This window comes from Phaenicophaeus curvirostris, chromosome 9, assembly GCF_032191515.1.
Source record: "Phaenicophaeus curvirostris isolate KB17595 chromosome 9, BPBGC_Pcur_1.0, whole genome shotgun sequence".
Taxonomy (NCBI): Eukaryota; Metazoa; Chordata; class Aves; order Cuculiformes; family Cuculidae; genus Phaenicophaeus; species Phaenicophaeus curvirostris.
The window spans coordinates 13,452,014-13,477,544 of NC_091400.1; the positions used below are offsets into that span (position 1 = coordinate 13,452,014).

Genomic DNA, 25,531 nt, shown 5'->3' on the forward strand with positions numbered 1-25,531 from the left:
CAGAGTCTCAAGCACAGTGTGGGAAAGGAGCAGTGGTCTGACTGTCCTTTGCATCAAGCAGGGTAGACATAGCTCAAACCAACTTTACGTGTTAAAACCACTGGCCAAACTCATCTTTAAACTTGCAACTGATTCATTTTAAAATAAGATCTTAATTCTCTCTGGCTAGTGACAGAATGAATTCTAAACAACACTGCTAGAACATTCTTTTCTTTATGGCTTTCATACCTTTTTGTCACAACTGTATTTCTAAGACTTGTTAACAAGAACCTGACCACCAGCTTTACTAGAAAAAACGTTCTTTTCAGCTTCAGCTGCTTCATTTACTGCAGTTTCAGATGAAGTGACAAACAGTAAGGTTCTATATTATTTGAGGAAAGCAAGACTACATATATAAAAGCTGTAGATCAACTTATTTGGCACACTCAATTAAAGGCAAAATTGCAGATTTCCAGTATGTTTCCCACAAAGCAGCTGAAGCCAGCAGTTAAGGGCTGGTCTTGGCCAAGAGCAGGTATTCTCCCTGGCAGAAGCTGCCCCCTGCCATTCTAGCAAAGAGCAGGTAGGAGGGAGGGAGAATTTTCAGGAGAGGAACAAATCCCACCCTGTTACCTGTCCTCACCACCAAGCTCATGTTCCATGTAGGAGCTCCATCTTCCCTCCCATTGCACGGCTGCTCTCTAAGCTTTGCCAGGCACCTTGAATGTTTCCATCCCATCAGCTGTGCTTCAGGGGCTCCAAATTCCCTCCATTCCTCACTTCTGGAGGAGTCTCCCCCTTTTTGTCACAGGCCAAGGAGGAAGGTGCAGAGGCTGCTGCCTCCCCTGCCCCCAGCTGCAGTGTCACTATTAGTTAACATTAGAAACCACAGCAACTGTACCGGCAGTTCCTGCTATTCCACTGTCTCCACAGCCCTTTAAGTAAGACTGTCAAAGGGCTGTGAACTGACTGAGGGGCTGAAGCGGTTTCTACATCCTGAGCTGCTGATTACCTTCTCCAGGCAGCACACGGAGCTCAAAGGCCAGTTATGGTTTCAGCTTTGCCTGAGAGATTGCAGATAGTTAATGAAAAAACAAGCTAATTCTCATCCCTTTGTAAAAATAGTTTTCTTTCCATTCTCTTCTCCAGGAATGATATTGCATTCACCACCCTATGCAATAAGCACAAATATTCTCGGGAGGATCAGAAACAAAGGGGAGAATACAAACAAACCTACAAGCCTTTGACTTCTACTTATGCAAAATAAAAATGCTTGCTCAAAGATGCAAGTGCCACCCTGTAAGGGTTGCTCTTTGGTCAGAAGAGATGTCATGTACAGCTGGATGAAGGTCAAAAGGGAGCATGGGACAGTGCGGGTCAGACTGATGGGCATGTGCCTCCTCATACCAGAAGCTTAATCACTGCCTGCAAAGTATGTTGACATTAGAAGGGGAATTTGAAAGGCAGCATGAAGGCAGGCAGTAAAGTGGCTCTGTGAATCTTCATAGAAAGCTCTTCCCAAGTTGGGAAGAACCAAAACCAGTTCAGACAAGAACTATGACAGGTGGAGTTGTAGCATTGCTGGTGGTGGCTGAACACTGACAGAGTAGTGACAGTAGTGACTGCTACACTGCCTGCATCATCCTTGAATGTGAACAGACAGGACAGCACAAAGGACAGAGGGGAGAGGAGCCCAATAAGCAGGCTGGGAAAATGATCTTTCCAGCAGCATTTTGAGGGCACGAATTCATGCAAGGACGTGAGCAGATGAATTTATTCAGTGTGCACTTAGCCGACACTGTTCCCTTCCATCTGGTCTCTCACACTTTTTCCCTTAACTCATTTCTTAATTTGTACTACCAATGCCGCACTGTTTCAGAGCACAGGGCTGGTTTTGTGTCTCTCCTTGCCTTACAGTGAAACCCCCCTAATAACTTTAATCTGAGTGACTTTCACCCTTGCTTCCTTCTGTTCTCTCACTTGGGCTGGTGTTGGTTTTCAAGCCAGACAAGCCAAAAGTTACTGCAGGAAAAAAGAACAAGACTAGGAACAAGGACAGGCGCTTTTCGTCTTCTTTTTCAACAGCACAGATTTATGTCAAATTACGCTGCTGTAGAATTGCACCCTTAGGCTCTGCTGCTCCCCACGCAAGCATACAGGCAACAGCTCTTTGATTGGAAAACACTGGTGGAAGTGCCTGCAATAAAACTTCAGCTCTGCTCAGGGGTTTCTGCTGACCTGAGAGATAAAGCCAGTTCTCAAATCTAGCTGACAAAAACATATAAAAATACAATGCGAGAAATGGTTCCGGTCTAACTCATCTTTCAGAAAACCAGCAGGGGTGTTTCTCATAGAATGGTTTGGGTTGGAAGGGACCTTAAAGATCACCCAGTTACACCCACCCTGCCTTGGGCAGGGACACCTTCCAATGGATCAGGTTACTCAAAGCCTTAAACACTTCCAGGGATGGGACTTCCACAACTTTAACCTGTTCCAGTGCCTCACTACCCTCCGTAAAAAATTTCTTCCTAATATCTAACCTAAATCTCCTCTCTTTCAGCTTAAAACCATTACCCCTCATTCAGTCCCTACACTCCCTGACAAAGAGGCCCTCCCCAGCTTAGCTCCAGGCCCCCTTTCAGTACTGGAAGGCTACTAATAGGTCTCCCCAGAGCCTTCTCTTATTGAGGCTAAATAAGCCCCACTCTCCCAGCCTGCCCTTGTATGGGAGGTGCTTCAGCCCTCTGATCATCTTTGTGGTCCTCCTGTGGACCTGCTGTAACAGATCCATGTCCTTCCTGTGCTGAGGCTTCCAGAATTGAATATGGTACTCCAGGTGAGGTCTCACGAGAGCAGAGCAGAGGGGTAGAATCACCTCCTAAACACCTTCTCTTATAGACATAATCTAGAATTTATGATTTCAGTTTCATCAGTCTTAAACAATACTAATTCCTTTTGGGTTGGATCCCCATAGTCATCACCAGTATCATTCACTTCACCCTAAGTTTCAGCCTTCACTTCTGTCCTTAACCACACCTTAGCCACCTTGAACAGATCATTTCCAAGCTGAGAACCTGGTTCCTATCTCACACTTCAAACCAGATCCAGTGCCACGTAAAACTGCCATTGAACAGTGGGACAGTAAAAAGGTACAAAATACCTAGCCAAAAGGTTTTAACCCCACAGTGGTTTGCTAGTTGCTCCCAACCCCATGGGTGCCAAAGGCACAGAGATGTCTTAGGAAAAGAAGGAATGTGATCAAGCTTGATATTTTTGCACCATACTAAGCCAGTTATACAACTTCGGAAAGTCCAGAAGGATTATCAATTATTACAGCTTTTGTAACTCTTCCCTTTTCAGGTGCGTAGCCTCTTATTCTTTCTCTTCAAATAATTCCTTGAGGGTTTTCTACAGATTTCTGGTAATTACAAGTCAAGAGGCAAACACAGGTTGCAGTGGTCATAATAAGGTTGACTAGAGGACAACTTTCTTCTGAACAGACAAAAACATTGTTTTTTTAAAATAAATAAACTATGAATTATGGCTGTCACACACATACATACACACACCTCTGCATATTTTTTCCGGACAACATTTTCTGGAAATCTTTCTAGTCTATTCAGGATTTCAATGTCCAATTTTCCTCCCAAAGTTGCATTAGCTGTGCTTTTACAAGTTTGGCTTGAAGCCTATTATTTGCTCTTTATGTTTCCAAGCCACTCTTGGCTTCCTTAGACTTTTTCCTCTGACTTATTTGGTATTTGTACTGGTCCTCCTAGCACTGACAAACTCCATCTGTAAATCAGCAGTGATTTTATACGTTTTAGATCATTATTGAAACTGTCTAATACCATCAGGCCTCTTGCAGAATACCTCTGAAAACACAGCTGCTTAATGATGATTTCCTTTGACAACTATTTTTGAGGTTTGTAGAGATCCAGGTTTTAATCCATTAGTTCATTCTTTGGTGGAGAGTCATAGGCAGACTTTTGTAATCAGAACCATATCAAAAACACATCTATTGCTCTGGAGAATTTTAAACATATGAGAGATGAATATTTACTGTTTTCAACACATTCGTTATCTCTGAAAAATAAAACAAGTGCAAATAATTAGTTGGAAAACAGATCAAACAAACGACCAGTTGCCTTCCCAGTCCTGAACTCATAGTCCGCTCCTTGGCTATCAAACATCAACCAGAGATATAAGCTCTCCCAATTCCCCTCTTGTGACGTGGTTCATAAAACCATCAGAGAAATCAGGCTTTAGAAGTCCTTTAACTTGCAGCCCAGATTTATTTAATATTCACTCAGTTTATAAGAACGCCTTTTCCCTAGAACTCTCCTGAGACTCTAGCCTCATCGAAGAAACAGATCAATAAGAGAATGTTAATAGAGGACAGGCGTAAGACAATGCAGCCTGTTTTTCTCCAAATGAGAATCACTCAAGGCTTGTTTGACATCTATTTTGTTAAGTCATCTGACTTACATTGTAAACAAAAAAAGCCTTCAAGAAAGCAAAGACAGAAGAAAAGATCTATCAGTACTTGAAATAATTCACCTCCTACCCCACCTTCTAGTGCATTTTACTCTAGCTGAATTCCAAACCCAAAAGGAACATATTGTTTGAAGTTCTTGCTGCAGACCCTTGTAGGTGGGACTATCTCCTTTCTAGGATGCAGATTAATATGCTTGCTTGAGGCGACCACATGAACTCACATGTTTGCTTCCATCTGGGATGAGTAATTTTCTTTGCAATGCATTCATTCCTGTTACCCATTTTGACAGCGCTATCCATTTCTACAACAACGCAATTCTGAAAGCTACTTTGATAAGCCTCATTCTGTACAAAAACCCAAGAGAATATGATAAAACTGGCTATTAAAACTTGAGTAGTGGGGAGTTATGTTGAGTAATCTAGATAGAACTGATGTCAAACTAAACTGGCAATAGTTCTCTAGGCTACCCACCATCATACTGCTGGGATATTGGGCTGACAATAGCATCCTTCCCACTGACTGGGATATCCTTAGTGTTCCACTCCAGTTTGTTGAAAAAGAATATCATTGAGCATAGGTCTTCTGAGTATGTACTTGGCATTTAATTTAGAATTGTCACGAAACTTTATTGCACCCCAAAATGTTAATTGGCAAAACAGGCCAATTAATTATAACATTCCCATTAAATATTCCCTCATGTCAGAATTCATTCCCCCACTCCAAGTTTGGAAAACTATTTAACGAACACTTTTGTCAGCTTTTCCACATCATCACTAGGATCTCACCCTCTCCACCACCATAATGATTACGCAATTGCTACATATACATTATTTTGTTCCTAAGGCACACAGAAAGCCTCCTTTGAATCATGCTTAGTCCTGCTAACACTGTATTTTCCCTGACATCTTTATTTTCTCTAAATAATCTTCCACAATTCACAGTGTGTATTTTTTATCAGATGTTCTCCAGTTCCTCTTTCTTCACTTCCTTTCAATTAACGTATGTTAACTTCTATTTGCTGCCTTCACTTTCTGACCGAACTAGTCAAAGTATCCTCATTCTTGGTTTTGGGGTTATGGTCAGTATATATTCTTTAAATTCATAATCTTCCTTCATATTCCTTTTTTTAAATCAGATTTTGCTTTATTGCCATTCCATTCTGAAGCAATTGCTGTTCCATAGAAAGCGATTATTCAACAGCTCTGATTAATTCATCATATATAGCACTCCAAGATAAAGTCATTACCTCTTGTTCTGTCTAGTAACTTTTAAGTTAAAAATCTATATATTTCATGTTTACTGCTTTTTACTGCTGTCTGCATGAGACCAGTATCATGCTTTCCCCAGACTGAGGTCCTCCACAAATACTCTGAAAAACATATGTTACTTTAAAAATGTCACACTTGCTGCCCAAGAAGGATACTGATAACTGATATAATCAGTTGCTCTGTAGCATCCCAAGCAGAATTTCCTTCTTGGCTGTATCAGTGTATTGATCCAAATTTAAAGGCAGAGCTGATGGTATCAGTATTTAAAATATGGGCTTCCTGAAGCTGAAGAGTAGCATTTCAATCTGTTTTCTACAGTCCCTGTAGGCAAGACTCCCAGGAAACCAGTCTCTCTTTGAAAAACTGCCTAATAATTCCTTTCTAATGAAAGGACACGCCCTTGGTGTGCATTTGCGCCTCATTTCAAGGTGGAAACTTTCCTACTCACTGATAGATAATGCCTGTCCTGAACTCCCCCATGCTGAATCTATTGATTGTTGCCTCTGGAAGACACACTATGAGAGGCATTTTCCAAAACACTGCCTCATGCCTTCTGCTCCCATACACATGAAATCCGATTCTTGCTACCCATGGCACCAGTTTTCACTAGGCACTTGCAAGACGACTTGCATTTTCTGCAGGTTGGCCTGTTCCGACACCATCACCACCTCTTTGGTAATTAGCTCGAGCACTGTCAGGTTTCTGCAGTTTCCTTCTGTCTCTTTAAAATTCCACTTTCTAAAAGAAGGCTCCCTTGGCCCTCTTTGCTAAATTGGTTATGATCTAAGTTTCTTCCCCATGATTCCTCACCTCACTAGAAAAGGCATTGCCGTTCATGCACTGCATTTCATTTTTGGAATGAAACTTCCTAAAGACTGGGTTCAAAGCTATTCTTATCTCCCTCCTTGGCAGAGGCAAAGTATTTCTAAATTTCCAGCTTCACATATGACTGCAGAAACTAATGAGCTAACCTCCTCCTTCTGCCAGTCTTTAAATTTTGATGTACGTCAGACTGAGAAAATGCTTCTTCCACTCAAATACCATTTGTCACATTACATGAAGTTAAAAACTTGGGAGAGATCTGGCTTGTAATTTTATTTATTCCAAGGAAAAAAACCCCACCAAACAAATGACATTTTGATTCCCTGTCGTCATAACAATGATGACAGAGAGAATCCCACCTTGTACCAAACAAGAAACTGAAAACAGTGGAAATTGTTATCCCTAAGCTTCTCATGCAATTTAATGTCTAAGTTTACGGTCAGGTCTTTTTCCAGTTTACTGCTTCTTGCCTATTTGTTCGAATTCCTGTGTCGTGTTCAAGTCTCCCCAGAGCCTGTCAGCAGAGCAGAAAGATGCGGAGCAGAGGGCAAGACATCCAGATAGACAAAACCCGATACTAAACTAGGAAATGTTTCTGCCAAACCCTGAGTGGGACCAGTGCTGCTGCACGCCCCGTGCCAGCCGACAGAAAAGGCAAATCCTGCTACAAAGACGGATCTCGTAGAGAAATCACCGCGCAACAAGCATCCCCGGCCCCCAGCCCCGCAGCCGAGGGGGGCACCCCCTCTCAGCCCACGCACCCCGAACCCTCCGTACCCACAGCAGCAATTCCTCCAGCCTCGGGGCTAGCGCTTTCCACCGCCGTTTCCCAACAGCCAATGCTTCCACCGAGTTATATATATATTTTTTTTTTGCTCCTTTCCTTTGGGCGCCGGGCGGAGGCCCCGCGGGCTGCAGCCGGGACTCCCCCGGGCCGGCGCAGGGAATCCCTCGCACTGACGCGGCGAAACTTCTGCTAAATCCTTGTGCCTCACCCCCGCCCCGCTTCCCCTGAGCGGCCGCCAGCTGACATCGTCCCTCCGCCAACCGCCCGGGAATCCCGAGGCTCCGGAGACTCCTTCCCGGGGATGCTGCCCCTGGATCCGCGGATGCCGGGGATGCTGGCGGGGTGGGCGCTGCGCTCTCGTCCTTACCCTTTAGCTCGTCCATCGGTGCCGGGGCTCGCTCGCTGCCTCCTCCCTCCCTCCCTCTCTTCCTTTCTCAGCCTCTGCCGGCTCTGAGCCGCCTCAGCGAGAGGTGCTCATGAAAACCGTGGTCCATGGCTGTGGGAGGGGTTACTTTACGTGACTCGATCCGTCTAACTCGCGGGATGACCTCCCGCTTTCCCCAAAGCGCAGATTAACTCCTGGGCACGGTCCCGGCTACCCGAGGGAACGGCCGCTGCCGGTTCCAGCGTCTGCAGCGGGGCTGCATCGCTCGCTCCAGGGGAGAAAAGCCATAGAATCACCGGGTTGGAAGAGACCCACCGGATCATCGAGTCCAACCATTCCTATCAAACACTAAACCATGTCCCTCAGCGCCTCATCCACCCATCCCTTAAACACCTCCAGGGAAGGTGACTCAACAACCTCTCTGGGCAGCCTGTTCCAGTGCCCAATGACCCTTTCTGTGAAAAAAAGTCACTCTGGCCACAGAGAGAAAGGCTATTTTTTTTAAGTTGCATGAGAGTGAGCAGATACCCTTCACACAGGTGAAAAACAGTCCTGAGAAGATCATCTTTGCTTCCAGGGAAGAGGTCCAGCCCACATTAAAAAAAACCAACCCGGCTAACGGAGATATATTTGTAATAACTGCTGACACGTCACCTCCTCCACCTGCCCCGCACAACGAGCTTGCAAGCCTGGCTGCATCTCCTGGGGACCTTCAAAGAAGAGCCAATTTTTGACAACTGGTGGCCTGAAGGGACAACTCCTACCGAACTCTTCTCCACTCCCACTGCCTTTTCTCTCTGCCGAGCCTCCGCACACCTCCACACAAACACAAAATACAACATTCAGGGCCTTCCCAGGCATCACGCGTCCCTCCTCGGATCTGTCAGCCTCCCACTCCAAAGGAAGTTACAACCACACTGGCTCTTTCACTTCCTTCTCAGAGTGGTGGCCACCAGCTTCACAGCTCCTGGGACTCTTCTACCTCTCCACATGTCTTCCCCGCGGGTCACCCAGAGGGTGAAGTCACTGGAGCTAAGGCCGCCACCACCTGCAGCCACGCTCTGTCTGTGCCAGAGACTGCTGCCCTCTCAGAGGTGTCACTTGTACCAACTCATCCTGCTGCTCCTGGGGCTTCTCTTTGCAGCTGGACAAGTGGACACGCTGCCCTGCTTCTGGACACCATCCAGCTCTGCACCCACCACCAGCTTCCAGATCCTGCCTCAAGGAGAGGCAGGAAGAACAGAGTCCAGCAAGCTGATGCTGGGACCTGGAGAGCCTCATCCGGACAGTGGGTTTGCAAATCTCTTGCATTATTGCAGCCCATCACAAACAAAGACCAGTTCTTCCTCCTTCACAAACATTGATCTAGCCTGTATTACTGCAATCTGATAAGACACTGCTGCTATTTGTAATCTTTCCAGGGAGAGGAAAATACGAATCTACAAAATAAAACAATCTACCTAATTAAGGCTTTAGGAAGTTATTCTTTCCTGGATTATTGTCAGCTTCAGTTCAAAAGCCCAGGGAGCAGTGTTTTGCCAGACAAAGGTGAAGGTGGACATGAAGTGTTTGCCATCTTATTCAGAAAAATTTGTCTGGGCAGCCCAAGTAAGGAAGAACTGACCTTAACCTCCAGTGATAACAGGCAAACATTTTTAAAGGTCTTAATATGGCAGAGTAATTACATTGGTCAACTTGAAGACAGTTCTTGTAAAAATAACAGTGCAGTTGACATACTGCTTAGTTAATAAATACAATTTCAAAAGTCCTCAATGTAATTAATACCACCTGCACAGTTATCAATAATACTACTGCCCTTAAAAAAATAATAAAAGTACTAGTACTTCTGTACCCATCACACATTGACTTCTGCAAATAATATTTGCTAGCCGAGTATCATCACAGGAAATCAAACAGTTACATAAAAAAATGCCACGTTAATTAATTAAATCTCACTGAAATGTAGTTTCTGAAAACATATAGTTGGTAATTAGAACTGATTTTCACATGGCTGTGTTTCGACTCACTGTCTTTACAGCTAGAAACTCTAGAAGCTCAGTCAACTGGTCTTATTGAAGAGCTAACCCAAAGCCTAAGGAAAGCAAATTTAACAAGTGGAAGATACCTACAGGCTGCCCTCAAAGGAGGACAGACGTGACTCCAAGTCTCTTCTAACACTTCTTATGGATGATCAAAGTGATCTATTTAAGTCTTTTAAAATTGTGTATGTACCTGACAAACTACAATAAGCTCTCTTATATAAGCTGGCCAGTGACAAGGTTGTTTAGGTTTGTTTGGTTTGGGTTTTTTTCACCTGAGAAAATTCAGCTTCAAAGATAGACAGATGAAGCCTTTATAAGGAAGAATGGGCCATCATTAATCAGTGACCCTGAAAAAAGCAGCAGTGTTTTCACAGAAGAGAAAGTTGTCACCTGTAGCGTAAGCCCCCAGGGAAGAGTTGCTATGAACTTATGAACTATGTTAGTTATGGTCTGCTACACCTAAAACCATCCAAGTTCTTCACAGAGCTGCAGGGAACAGATTCCTGAGTTGAGGATGACCTACTTTCAGCTACAGACTGATAAACACATGGATAGTATTTCCACAACTACAAGAGCAGGGAACAATGTTGCTTGCATGCTATTTTGCAGCCAGTCTAGGTGTAAGAGACAGCGACGAAAATAAACTTTCCCCCTTTGTCTGTGACAGAGGATGGAAAGGGTGGACTGTGTAGTCTCATGTGACATGAGATGCAGACTTCCTCTTCCACAGATAGTCAAGTCTAGATTTGCCAGAGCAGTCTGGCTCTGCCTGCTAATCCTCCTGCCTTTGGGCAAACCTCTGACTGCAATCCACAGACCAGCAAAAGGCAACAGCTGATTCTGTGTCGCAGTCATTTCCATAAGAAAACAAAAGGAGGAAAAAAAAGCAGCCCCAGAGGCGAGCATTTGTACTCTGATAAGGCACCAGACAGTGTGAGGAGGAAGCTTGAAAACACAGGGATAAAAAAAAAAAAAGGAAACCAGAGAGCTCAGGATGTAGTTTCCATGCATCTTGAACAGGGGGCAAGAAGAGCAAAACAGGGGAGTGTCACTCTTGTACTCCTAGGACAAAACCAAGCATCCTGTGCAACTTTGGAGGCACAATAAATCTTAAATATCTTCCTAGCCATAATAAGAGCTTAGTCGCAATTATCTTTATCTAGGCAGCCTGATCTAGTGGGAGGCATCCCTGCCCATCACTGAGGGATTGGAACTGGATGATCTTTAAAGGTCCCTTCCAACCTAAACTATTCTATGGTTCTATGATCTTGCTTTTCTAAGTTTACACAAGTTGTGTGAGCATGTGTGTGTCTAAAAACATGAAACTTCACAGATGTCTACAATTTGCTTTTTTTTTCAGATATATTATGCTGCCTCTGGGACTCAGAAAACGAGCAAGAGTGAGCGAGCACTGGGACAGGGTAGCTCCATTTACAGCAAACAGGAGACAGAAGGGACCAAGGCAATAATGCTGGAAAGCGAGGCCAAAGACTCTCAGCTTTGGGATGGGGAAGGAAACAGCCATAGGAAAAGAATGGGAGCCTAAGAACGAACCTACAGGCTTTAGAAACAGAAGTAAATTGCTTCCATGGAAAGAACTGGTATGAAAACATCTAAAATATTTTAAACAGAAACAGGCCATCCCATCACCAATCTCAAGAACAGTATGTAAGTCATAATGTTTTCTTAGGGCATGACCTGGGGTTATGTATTTAGATGACAACTATCACTCTGTTTCAGCAACAGAGAAGAGCGGCAGCTTCAAGAAACTTTGTGTGTAAACATTTGCCTCAGCAGAGATAGTCTGAATATTCTTCAGGCTTTCCAAGACATTCAGTCCCAGTGTGCTGGTTCATGTCATGACCTACCTACCAGCCAGCAGCCCTGGGAAGAGGAGCAACAGGTACCCAGCCCTCCATGTCTCCAGAAAGACAGTGAACATGTTACATTGCTGGGACGACAGGGAGAAGAATTCCCTACAAAGGGAGGCTGATCCAAGCAATTAAGTACAGTTTCCTTCTGGAAAGGAAGGCAGAGGAGGGGCCAGACATTAGAAAAAAGACAAATAACCAAAAGTGCTAATGGCACCAAGATTTTTTATTTTTTTTTTTAACAGCTTTGGACTCCTTGTCCCACTCATCCAACATTGCAATCATCTCAAACTTGACAGTTCTCACAACACAGTAGGGTCAAGTCCTCCCCACATCTTCAGTTTCCTCTAGCTGAAGTTCAAATCCTTAGTTGCCCAAAATGCAACCCTTGTGAAAAGCAAACCTCTTGGATGACTCCTGAAGAAAGACAATTGAGTAAAAAGCTCTACAAGATTTATCCATGTGCAGTGAGCATTATTTTTAGAGAATACAATACTCAGAAAAATGAAAACTTTGTTTTGATATTTAGGTAAAAAGATTAGATTACCTTCAGCTTCATCTTTCTGCAAACAAGTATTGGTCCTTAGCCTTAAACTTATCTATAAAAATGACTTAAGTTCCTTTCTGTCATCTTAGTTCCTTGTGTTGGCTTAAATATCTGTAATATTTTCCTCAGAGCATGCCACTATGCTGTCCACATACTGATATTCACAGATCTTGTCACCGAAAACCTATCTTCTCTAAGATAACACCTACTTGACTGCATTTCTTCTCCACCATTTGTAGCTATTGGTAAACATAATCTCCTTTATTTTTCAGCCCCAGTACAAGTCCCTTTTGTTTATTTGTTGCTTCTTGCATCAGACTATGTCTGTATTTCTGGTTCCTGTTCCACTTTAATGTAATTTCCTCAAAGATTCTGATGCTATTTTTTTTTTGAAGTGCAACAGATACAACTGTCTAGCTTGCCTGTTACTCAGCCACTACTCTGTTGTCATCTCTGCTGGCTGTTTTCTTCACTATTCACGTTAAAGTTTCATAGCCTTTGCCCATCTCTCTTTTTGTGATATAGGGTTCATAGGTTACAGCCTCTGGCCTGGACAGGCGCACACTCTCCTGGGTGGAAAACTGGTTGGATGGCCGGGCCCAGAGAGTGGTGGTAAGTGGAGTTTACTCCAGCTGGAGGCCAGTGACAAGTGGGGTTCCCCAGGGCTCAGTGCTGGGTCCAGCCCTGTTCAATGTCTTCATCAATGACCTGGATGAAGGCATCGAGTGCACCCTGAGCAAGTTTGCAGACGACACTAAGCTGGGTGGAAGTGTTGATCTGCTGGAGGGTAGGGAGGCTCTGCAAAGGGATCTGAACAGGCTGGACCGCTGGGCAGAGACCAATGGCATGAGGTTTAACAAGGCCAAATGCCGGGTCCTGCACTTGGGGCACAACAACCCTATGCAGTGCTACAGACTAGGAGAAGTCTGGCTAGAAAGCTGCCTGGAGGAGAGGGACCTGGGGGTGTTGGTTGACAGCCGACTGAACATGAGCCAGCAGTGTGCCCAGGTGGCCAGGAAGGCCAATGGCATCTTGGCTTGTATCAGAAACAGCGTGACCAGCAGGTCCAGGGAGGTTATTCTCCCTCTGTACTCAGCACTGGTGAGACCACTCCTCAAATCCTGTGTTCAGTTCTGGGCCCCTCACCACAAGAAGGATGTTGAGGCTCTGGAGCGAGTCCAGAGAAGAGCAATGAAGCTGGTAAGGGGGCTGAAGAACAGGCCTTATGAGGAACTGCTGAGAGAGCTGGGGGTGTTTAGCCTGGAGAAGAGGAGGCTGAGGGGAGACCTCATTGCTCTCTACAACTGCCTGAAAGGAGGTTGTAGAGAGGAGGGTGCTGGCCTCTTCTCCCTAGTGACAGGACAAGAGGGAATGGCCTCAAGCTCCACCAGGGGAGGTTTAGGTTGGATATTAGGAAAAAATTCTTCACAGAAAGGGTCATTGGGCACTGGAACAGGCTGCCCAGGGAGGTGGTTGATTCACCTTCCCTGGAGGTGTTTAAGGCACGGGTGGACAAGGTGCTGAGGGGCATGGTTTAGTGTTTGATAGGAATGGTTGGACTCGATGATCCAGTGGGTCTCTTCCAACCTGGTTATTCTATGATTCTATAGTGCTCAGGTGACACATCTGCAGACTAACCTGTTAGTTATTTACTGGTTTTGTGTGATCAGTACTAATCCGATAATGAAGAGGTAATTACGTTCACTGAAACTGGCAAATAAACAACAAAACAAAAAATTCCTGGATTTGTTCGTAGAGATGAATCAGTTCTCTAGTTAATTTGCTAGGTTGGTTCCTCTCAAAAGTTGTGGCTATTGAAGACAAATTGCATTCTTATAAAAGAAGTCAACAGCCTTACTGTTAAAAACCCACAACATTTTCAGTTATTTCAGTGTTCTTCAGTATTATTTCAGTATATATGAAATAGTTATTTGATTATTTCCCCCAAGCATCCTTTGGAAAAATGAAGTTACCAATGGATGACTTTCTGTGGATAGGTATGGAAAAGAAAAGATTTAGGTCTCAAATATTCCCAACTGAAAAGATTCGTAAAAGGCTAAACAAATATGCTTGACTGTCTTTTTAAGGAATTCCAGCATGAGAATTCCAAGGAAACCATCACATTTCAAATGTTCCTGTGCAACCCATTTTCTGGCACTCACCAACTAGGTACCTTAATTAGCAGGGTCTGACATCAGTTTTCATTTGCAGATAAGACCCTATTTGTAGGGTGCTAGTCTTTCCAAGTGTGTTGGATACAATTGGAATAAGGAAATAACAACCTCCACGTGTGGCAGCTGGAGCCTGGCTGCATCCAGTGAGGCTCTGTGAGGGATTGCTTACTGCTTGAGTCAGAAGAGTCATTTGCTGGCAGGTATCAATTTAAAAACTCTGCAGAACAATTATTTGACAAGTGCCACATTCTTACTGTCATACTTCTAGGGTAGCAGTTCCATTACCTGAATCAGAGGTTTTTAATCAGGCCAAGCCCTTATGAAATTAAATTATTAAACATTAAAATACAACATGCAAAAAAAAAATCATATTTTTAGCCTTCTTTGAAAGTATCTGAAGTGAGAGGTATATCAATTCCATTGATTTTGTTGTTATCAGTCTACTACTTAAAACACTTTAAAGCAAGAGAGTAATAAAAAAACTTAATTCAAGGAATAATTCAAACCTGTTGGAGAACATCAAATTTCCAACTTCTAACTTAAATTTCAGATTTTTTATTTAAGCTTTACCTGGAGCTTCTTGCTCTAAATTGACTGCTGCTCTTTAAAGAGCCATGGGTCATTAAGCAAAATTTTTGGACCAACACTAAAAGCTGCAAAAGGAAGGAACCGCCTATAGAAGTTACTGATTTCACTTCTTCTGTTCACTTTCATATGGAGCAGACTTCCTCTGAACTCAGCAGTGTGTACTGGAACAAAATTACATCACAGAAAACCTAACACGCTAAAAATATACCCTGTAGGTATAATCTTAATTATGCCTAGATTTAAAAGATTTTGTAACCTTGGAGATAGAAAACAGTGTAGAAATGATTATTTTTAGCATCAAGGAACTTCTCCAAGCAACAATACCACACATTGTAAAAATATACCAGGTCAGTACACTTTGGAGATCTCAGATGTTTCATCCTCTTATGGCTAAACTACAGTACCATTGAATTCTAGCAACCTGGAACTATTTTTGTGTGTGTGTGTGTGTGTGTGTATTTATACTCCATATGACCAAAGAAATTACACAGACATGCAAAGATGTACAGGAACTTTAAGCATAACATCTTTACAAACTAAGCCTGACTCAAAAATGGAGTTTTGCTATCTGCTTTCCAGACAACCATCCACCGTTTCAATTTTAATTTGTAATATGCAAGCATAAGTTCCAAATGACAGTCTGAGCTTGAACTAAAGAAGGCAGTAATTTCTTTGGGGTCCCATGTTTGTTGGTATATTCCGTATAACTTGAAGTCCTCAGGCTGTAGTCACAGGCAAAGGTAGCCTCGGCAAGAGTGCAATGGCATCAAAAATCCACATTACTTAGTCCTGTTAAACAGTATTTGTGTACTGACAGCTGCGCCTCCCTCCCCCCACATCATGCTCCTCTCTTGGTTTCTTCTCTTATGAATATGCCAAACTGGTCTGCTGGAGCCAACACAGTAGCCTGCCAGCTCTCTCTATCTCCTCTCTGGGTAATAAGTGCAAGTGTGTGTGTGTGGCTGTAGGAGGAAATAATGGAAAGTACTGTGTGACTAGTTATCTGCTAATAACAGCTTGCTTATATTAATAGCAGCTTCACTTATGCTAAATAAAGGAGAAATTATTCTAATATTGGTAGAGAGAATCTCCCTGACACGATGCCCCACCAAGGAAATGCACTGCAGAGGGACACTTGTCTAACTTTTGTTAGCTTTGAAAAGAAACTGCTGTACACACAAATTTACTAAGTCAGAGCAAACAAAATTTTGGATTTCAATAGTTAGTAACAAATCCTATATGAAAGTGTATATTGAAGATTAATAATATTTACCAGTGGGACATATGTACATACCAGTCATCAATATCCAAAATTTCCCAGAAGGCACATATTTCTCATGGACTTGTTTCCCTCATTTAACGCCAGCTCTTTAGCACTGAACAGGTGGTGAGATCTCCCAACCACAAAGGGCAGGTTGCACTCTCCTCCACCAAAACCCAATGCAAGCAGACTGAGAAAAACTCAACAGCCCTGGAAAACGCAGAGGTCAGCTCCTCCCTGAAGCTGTGCCAGTGTACACTGCTGCAGTAACTGGCATGTGCTTTACCATCATAAGAAAACAGACTTGAAGACAGCTTGGTTGAAACACAGGCAAAATTAAATACTTAATGTGGGACAATAGGGTTCTTTGTGGCAGGGAAAAAATGTTTTTTTCTTCTGCGTGCTGGCAGATTAACCTGTCTGTTCTGCTTCCCTTTTGCTTTGACTGCTTTTCATTATTACAGTATTTTTTTATACCCTGTTTTGAAGAACAGTCTGGAATTTCAGGGAGAAACATTGCCTACCACTGTGAAACAAGTCTACCTACCAGTATGAAATAGGAAAATGTATTTTCCCAAAGCAACCTCTCGTTTAACCTTACAGAGCTCCTGGAACAACTGTCAGGGAGCTACATTAGCACCTACAAACACAAACACTGTCAACCTCAAGCTGTTAGACTTTTCTTACATAGTTCCCATCACCATCCTCCAGCTCCTGCCTCAGCATTCATTTTTGTTTCATTTTTTATTTCACTTTCCTTTATTCCCTTCCCTCAACTATTGGTTGCTCTTTTCCTTTTTACTATCTTCACTGGCTTTGTACTAGTCCTTCTTTTAATATTTTATCTTTTCATATTTTTACATAAGGATTTTTCATCATAGTTTGTAATCTGTTTCTTTGCTCTGGAGAGGATTTAGGCCATCTCACATTTATTACAATTGGTGTGCCTCTGTGTGTAACAAATTTGGAATGAAATGCTGCTAACTGAGCTAAAAGCAAAAATACTTGTTTTACTTTAGAAAAACAGTAATAACATTCATTTAAATTGTCCCTAGGTGTAGTCTGAGACTGTAAGTTAAAGATGACAGCATTTACAGTACACTAATCAAAGTATTGCATAATTTATGTAGCAGTGTATCATCACTGCTCTAAATGACTGCAAGTAATTGAGACCTGGCAAGCATTTTGCACATATTTAATATACTTATCTTCCAAAACACGACAATGATAGCAGCAATGGACAGATATGACAAGCTGAATACTGCATAATGCACTCATTTACGAAAAGTGTTGGTAGTCTCCATTTCTTATAGAGGAAGATTTATACAAAATACATTTAAAAGCTACTTTGATGAAGTGATATTCGCCCCGCTAGCCTTTACAGTCTTTATTTTGCTTTTAGAGTATTTGCTAAAGTTCCAATAACTGCAGTCGTTTAAAGTACAGAATATTGTTCTCATGCTAACTAGCAATTAATTATTTATTTGAAGGTGACAATTGCAGCTGTTGATTTTTGTATTTTTCACTTTTTTTCATCCTTTTTCATGCTAAGGTATGAAACTGAAAGTCCTCTTTCTAGCAGATTGTCTGGAAATTCATTGCACACAGGAATGGCAAAATGCAGGACCACCACTTACATTGAAATTATTTAAACATACATCTATACAGGTCTCCCAGTGAATGAGCATTCTATTAGAAGTTTCCCAGGTAATTTTTATTACATCTTTTTAATGGAAGTCATATTAATGATTCATCCTTTAAGTTTGATTTAATAAGGACAACTTCACCCCTAACATTAATTTATTGGAGGGAAGGACAGGTCCCCTCACTGATGATGACTATCACCTCTTGAGACTCACCCGATTCTGCTCATAATCCCCTTTTTACTGTTTTGTTCTTATTTCAGTATCCCTTTCCATGTAGTCCTCTGTACCTTTAGCATCCTTGTGAATCCGTTGGCAAAGCAACTCTTGAATAAACTATCTTCCTTTGAGTTCTTCTCTCAAATACCCTTTTAACAAGGAAAGATATAAACCTACCTTACCCTGTAAGGAACTGTTGACATGACTGTAAAAGGAAAAAAAAAAGGAGCAGACAAACAACAAAATAAATCCTGCAATGCAAATCCTAATACCAACCAGCCAAACACGATCCCTCAGGCACTCCTCTGTTTCCTGATCTTAGTCCCTCAACTGCAATTCAAAAAATCCAGGTTCAAGAGTAATTCATGAATTCAGCCAAAATCCAGCACAAGAGTAAAATAATACTGGTCATTCAGGCTGGAGTTGGCAACTCGAAACAAATGGCATCCAAGTCACCTCCTTGAGTGTCACTGAATGCATTAACTGTGTTGCTGCACAGCCACTGAGGATCAAGGGGCTGAACTCAAAATTACTGTTGAAACAAAATGTTTAAAAGCTGAGGGATTCATTAAGGTTCACGGATAGTATATGTAAAAAAATATTCCTGCTATCATGTTCAAGATTAACAGCAGCAGCAAAAAAAAAAAAAAAAAAAAAGATTAACCTGTTATTCTGCCTGTTGCTTTAGCCTAATTCAGGGTCTAATAATAGAGACCTAATTCAGGGTCTCTACAGGCCTTATTTCCTCTGCAGAGATAAACACAACAAAAAGCATTACACAGAGTGTAGTAGAATATTGAGATTTGTTGTAACATGACCCCATGCCTCCATCAGGCCTATCAGGCCTTTTTTCAAACTGAGAAGGAGGTGAGATGGTATTTGAGAAGCATCTCCAAAGCCTAGTGCTTTCCAGGATTACCTGTACCTTCCTCAGTTTTATACAACCTCACCATCACAAATACATTCATTTTTTATCTGAGGGGAATTTATGCAATTTCTTGGAAGGGAACAAACATTGCTTTAGATTTTAAATCACTTCTCAGAGAAACTCAGATACAGGGATTTGTCCAAGGCTGTGCAGAGGTCCACGCTAACAAGCTGCTATATAATACACCCATACAAGCTGTTCTGATGAGGGCATGCAAGTGTTGTACAGCTCACCTGCTGCAAGTACTATATCCCTCACTAAGCAAGGACTCTAACCAGACTTCATCTTTGGTCAATGAGCACCCATGGGTCAACAGACAGTTACAGCTCATCATTTTTCTGCAATGTGGGTACAGTCCCAGACTTGGCATAGCATAAGGCATCCTGGGAGAAGTTTGCTCTTGTCCTTGGGCAATTCTGTGCTGCAAAACTGTCCTGGACTGAGGGCTCCCCCGCAGGCTGCTCATGGCTGGCCAAGTGAGCAGTGCAAATAGTCAGAAATGCATGGGAGAGATCTCTCCAGACATTTTGCCTGTCTTAGTTTGCGCCATTGTCTGCTTCCAAAAGAACTGCCTTATATAAATATACTCTGCATGCTTTTATGTGTAAGCACCCTTTGATATACTCTTGTTCTAAGTGCCATGGCAAAGCATCAAGAGTCTCCTCTTTGCTGGCTACCACAGTAGGAACCAGCACATCAGCATCTGGGAGGACACATTACACTCTTGCCCGCTTGAATGCCTCTTTGGAGTTAGATTTAGCCCTGTGGGAGTTGTGGAAACACTGGGTCTGCCTCTGCTTCAGTCTAGTTCACTCCAATAACCTGCCCTGAAGTTAATTGCTTAAAGCTGATGTAGGTTAAAACTGGTCAACTGGAGGGGTGGTATCAGGTTTGGCATTTTCTAAATGTGGAAATGAGTGTAATAAAACTGAAACAAAACACAAACTTGCTTGAACTTACACCTGTAGAAAGCAACATGGATGGATTCCATGACATTTAATTTACTGTGTATAATCTTTCTATTTGTGATAGAATTTCGCACTATTATCATCAAATTTCAGAGCTGCATTTGATAGTTCCCCAAAAGTTTGTTGCTTTTATGTTGCAGCTTGGAAATTACTTATTTACTGTATTGCCCTCAAATATTTACTCTTATGCCCAAATACCTGAAAAATATAATTACTTCTCAAGCTTAGAAGCCTCCCTCTCTGATCTGAAAGGAAACTAAGTGGTAGATGTTTCCCCCCTTCTCCCCACAGCAAATGAATGGAAAGTAAAGAAAATATAGCTGCAGCTGCAAAAAATATTTCAAGAATTTTACTGCAAATTGATCCTATTTTCTTTAAGGACATGACAGTAAAAGTAAACAAAAAAGCTATTGCAGTTGAAACTACTTCCTGACCTGTCTAAACTTAAGTATTTGGGGTGACTTAAGGCTTACAGAGGTAGTTAGCAGAAACTTTTCCAAATTAAGCATTTCTAAATAGACCAAAATCAGTATTTTGAGGCATTTAAAAAACTTGTTGGTAGCTGAAAGCTAACTTACCACTCTGTGTGCTCCAGGATCTGTTTAGCTCATGTATTCAAAACTTCTTTGATGTAAACTACACTAAAATACTAATTCTCCAAGGAAAAGGTAGTAAAACTGAACTATGTGCATTTACATCACACTGCAGAAACACAAACATAAGTACTTCTCTTTTTCTTTCATATTATGAATAGGAATATTGCAGGTTGAACACAATGACAAAGATCACCTAAAGTAAGAGTCTCCAGAGTTGTTCACAGGAGACTGTCAGTACCGAGGCATTGATGCAGAATGCCATGATAAGCCTGAGCATATCAGTTAAATTCATAACTACTCCACACAAATGAGTTTTTCAGCCATATTTTTTTGGATTAAAAATTAAATTGTTTAGAAAAAGCTTTTATCACAGTAACAAATCTAGACCAGTTTGACAAAAGCCTTAATAAAAAAAAGTATGTACCTTAAAGCAAATCTATATTTAAGTTTTAACGGTAGTTGTTTAAAAGTCAATTAACATTTAGTTGACAGTATTTAAGCAAACAAATAGCTCCCCTGACTTTAATTAGGAAGTTTCCTTACAGGGGTTGTATTTCTTGGGGTATTTCCAGGCTGCAGTTCTGTTACTTCGAATTTTCACTTACATTAATTCACTGAAGAAAATGGCCTCTATAAGGCTGAATACTCAGAGTGTCCTATATTGCCTACTCGAGTTTATTACACTAATTTCCTATTTCTAATAGTAATCATTGTCTCAATTTCCCTTCAAAATAAACAAGTGCAAATGCACTGTTTCAATTCAACATGAATCTCAGAAGACTATATCAGAAAAAAACCCTATTTTATTATGTCATAGAGATGCTATCATGGAAAGAAATCATACTCTAAAAACCAAGTTTGGTGCTGGAGCCTCTGTGATTAGTAGTTTCATTTTAGGTGACATACACTAAAATCTAAATGATGGATTTTTTCCCCATAGGTTAGGCAGTATTTTCATCAATACAGGCAGAAAGTAATTTCTATTTTTTCATTCTAAGTTGAAGATAATTTTAAAAACACATTAACTGCTTGTGCTACGTAACTAAGCCAGTTTCCTACAGTGTTTACAAAGACAGAAATCCCACTCTGAACTACCCAAACACCCATCAACATCCAAACAAGCAGAATTATTCACTTGACAGAGAGCTGATTAAGGATATGTAAACACAGCTACAAAGAAATACTTCTATAATGCTGCTGACTGAAATAAGCCATTGTACCTGTAAATAATATTGGCTGCAACTTGAACTCATCAGCAGTCAATAGTGTAGGGAAAGAGTCAAATTTTGCATTACTTCACGTTTTCAACATAAATTTGTACTTAATTAAACAACTGTCAGTAGCTTGTCATCTGTCTTTCTCCCACAGGTATATCAATGATTTTAAACAAAAGTGTGGCAGTGTTTTTTTATAAACCATAGACATCATGTGAGCTGGTTACACGTGCCAGGACACTGACTTCAAACTCCTTATGGCTAACAAGTCAGGGAAACCCTAATATCCAGAGCTCTTCAGGAAAGGCATTTTCCTTAAAAGCTAAACCAAATGATCTTTTCTTCAAGCTGGAATTACCACCCCTAGCAATGATAATCCCCACACAATTTGCCTTGGTCAGTCTTTCTCACAAGTAACTTGTAAAGACTGTTATTTACAGATACTGCAGTATGCACCTCACCTGAATCAGGCCTTGTTCCACTGGTATGTGATCAGTGAGAGCCCACGTGTCCTACAAAAAATCATAAAGGCTACTGCTGCACAGGAGGGCTTCCCTAGTTTGAGGATAGTACGATACTGCCACCCTCAGCAGGAACAGCAAATCAACATTAATACAAACATGTTCCTCCCTTCAAAAGGGAAAGGATCAAATTATCTTGATTTTACTTTCAGCAAGGAATAAACCCATATCTCACCCACTGTGCGTGTCACTACCATAAGTAGCATTTAACTTTAAGGAAATAAAGAGATGAAGTACCTGCATCAGTAAAGTTTCCTGTGCTCTGCTTAGGCTCCTCTTAAACATTGGAAGACAAGGCAAGCTGATGAGCAACTACAGTGGTAAGCAGTGTGTCTAATCTAATAAACAGCTTTGATATGTCTTTTTCATAGATACCCAGGGACTGAAAGTAAGCCAGAACTGACTGGCTCTTCTTTTTTTCTACTGCATAAACATACGGAAACATACATCCAGAAAAACCAATATCATATCATATATATGATATCAAAATATTATGCTAGCTGTTTTGCTGACATAATGTACACTTTAGAAATTCTCCTCTGTGCTTTAAATACTATATATAATCTTACTTTTAAGATAACTCTTGAATCAGTTCAGCAGAGCACGTTATATTTAAATAATCATCCTGGAATCAACTGTGCTTTCTCATCTGTGCTAACATCTGTGAAGAAGCATAAAACCTGAAACTGGAAACATTAAGTAATGGCTTTCATTTATTTCAAGATCAGATCCTTTTTCCTCCCTGTGTATTTTTCTAATGAATTATTTCAGGACACAAAACAATGCCTGTACAGATAGCATAGTGCCTTGATTTCCTGTCCATGCTTACATCTGCTTTTCTCTGTAATGAACATTAAAAACTCCTCAGTAAGACATAAGCAGATAAGTAAAGGTATAATAATAATATTGAGCATGAAATTTTGTTTTGCTCTGAACTTACATTTTCTATTTATGTTCGTATTTGTCTTACAAATTGATCAGAAAAATAATAGCCAATAAGGAAATGGGCAGAACAGTTCTAACCAAAATTGTACCTTGTGCCAAGCCTCTCCAACTAGGAGAAGTCTGTCTAGAAAGCTGCCTGGAGGAGAGGGACCTGGGGGTGTTGGTTGACAGCCAACTGAACATGAGCCAGCAGTGTGCCCAGGTGGCCAAGAAGGCCAATGGCATCTTGGCTTGTATCAGAAACAGCGTGACCAGCAGGTCCAGGGAGGTTATTCTCCCTCTGTACTCGGCACTGGTGAGACCGCTCCTCGAATCCTGTGTTCAGTTCCGGGCCCCTCACCACAAGAAGGATGTTGAGGCTCAGGAGTGAGTCCAGAGAAGAGCAACGAAGCTGGTGAGAGGGCTGGAGAATAAGTCTTACAAGGAGCGGCTGAGAGAGCTGGGGTTGTTTAGCCTGGAGAAGAGGAGGCTGAGGGGAGACCTCATTGCTCTCTACAACTACCTGAAAGGAGGTTGTAGAGAGGAGGGTGCTGCCCTTTTCTCCCAAGTGACAGGGGACAGGACAAGAGGGAATGGCCTCAAGCTCCGCCAGGGGAGGTTTAGGTTGGATATTAGGAAAAAATTCTTCACAGAAAGGGTCATTGGGCACTGGAACAGGCTGCCCAGGGAGGTGGTTGATTCACCTTCCCTGGAGGTGTTTAAGGCACAGGTGGACGAGGTGCTAAGGGGCATGGTTTAGTGTTTGATAGGAATGGTTGGACTCGATGATCTGGTGGGTCTCTTCCAACCTGGTTATTCTGTGATTCATGTTTATATTATATTGTGAACCTAAAATATATTAATATACCATAAATTTGCTATTTTACACAATTGCAGTAGATGAACTCTCAGAAAGCAGATAGTATTCCATATTCAACATTTCAAATTTCTAGGTTCACAGCTACCAAAAATATTTCTATTCGATACATATATTGCAGTAACTAAGCTACTGAGGAGCATCTATTGCAGAACTGATTAACCAAAACTTAAAAAGTTACCCTTTTACATTTTAGCTATATAAAGTGTAATAAGTTTTCTACTTAGTCTTAATTTTTTTAAATTCCTGAAAAATTGCTTTTTTCAAAAGTCAGCACATTAGCTATTAAAGTCATCACACTTAATACTGCATTGTTGAGAAAGCTAGGCATTATGTAATTATGCCATCAGTACAGAGCTGATAAAACCGTAACTATTTAATTTCACTGTTAAAAATCACTAACTCTGCAGCTTTCAGTTCCTTTTCAATCTAGTTGCTTAGGGAAATCAAGTGTGCAGTATGTATACACGTGTAAGCTGATATATTATTCTTTAAGTTCCCAACTAATTACTTTTGAATGCATTTACTAGTTTGTCTCAAGTTTGATAGATAATCAGTCACTAATACATTAAATTACTTGAAGTTTCATGCAATATGGAAATCAGATAACATCCTTCAGTGCAGATCAGATCACCTACCTTCTCCCCAAAAGACAGGCAGAATCCTGAATTTAGCCTTATCTGGCCCTTAACCTAAGCTCCAGGGAAAAGCTGATGATACCTCAGTCACAAGAAAAAGCATCAGCCCAGACAACTTTTTAGACATCAGAGGTTGCAGCCACAGACCAAATACAAGACCTGGGTTTTAATAATCTTGCTCATAATAAATATTACAGAGAATTCATATCTTCCAGCTGTTTACTGTGAGCCCAGACCCAAAGGTAGAACATTTTGCCCAACTATGTTTGTTTTCTAGGTTCCCTCTTCAATGCAGAGCCATAGTATTCCTATGGCCTGGGAACTGGATTGCAAAATTGACCATATACAACTTAATTACTCTGCTTTATCATAAAGTAATATAAATCAGATCAGGAGATTAATAGTAATTGCATAACTTGAAGTATTAAAGAATGATTTGCAACCTAAATTCCAAGCCTTCAGTATAATACACTTAAAAAGCAGAAGAGAAAAAGAATGCAGGACAACAGCAGTGCTATAGAATAACAAAACCCAAAATAATAAAACCAGTTTTATTTTGAGGCTCTGGGCCTTAGCACTTTACATCACAAGGACTGTTCATTTAGTATGATTGGACCAAATTCCTTGTTGAGCTCATTAAAAGAGACATCAAATATAATTCAGTCCCATTTCATCCATTACTGTGTGATTTTAAATCAATGTGGCATTTAAAACCACTGTAGATGTGGACTTGCATTTACTTTCACTACAAAATTTTTGTATGTCATGTTTATAACTCTTC

At 41.4% G+C, this 25,531-nt stretch overlaps 1 protein-coding gene across 1 annotated transcript in view; it reads right to left on the reverse strand.

The window, feature by feature from the left end:
- ENTPD1 (ectonucleoside triphosphate diphosphohydrolase 1) overlaps positions 1 to 7,416 on the reverse strand; it is a 32,760-nt gene extending 25,344 nt beyond the window's left edge. The window contains exon 1 of the mRNA XM_069863236.1: positions 7,349 to 7,416. The gene's annotated coding sequence lies outside the window, so the exon portion shown is untranslated. The remainder of the gene's footprint in view (positions 1 to 7,348) is intronic.
- Positions 7,417 to 25,531: the final 18,115 nt, after the last annotated feature.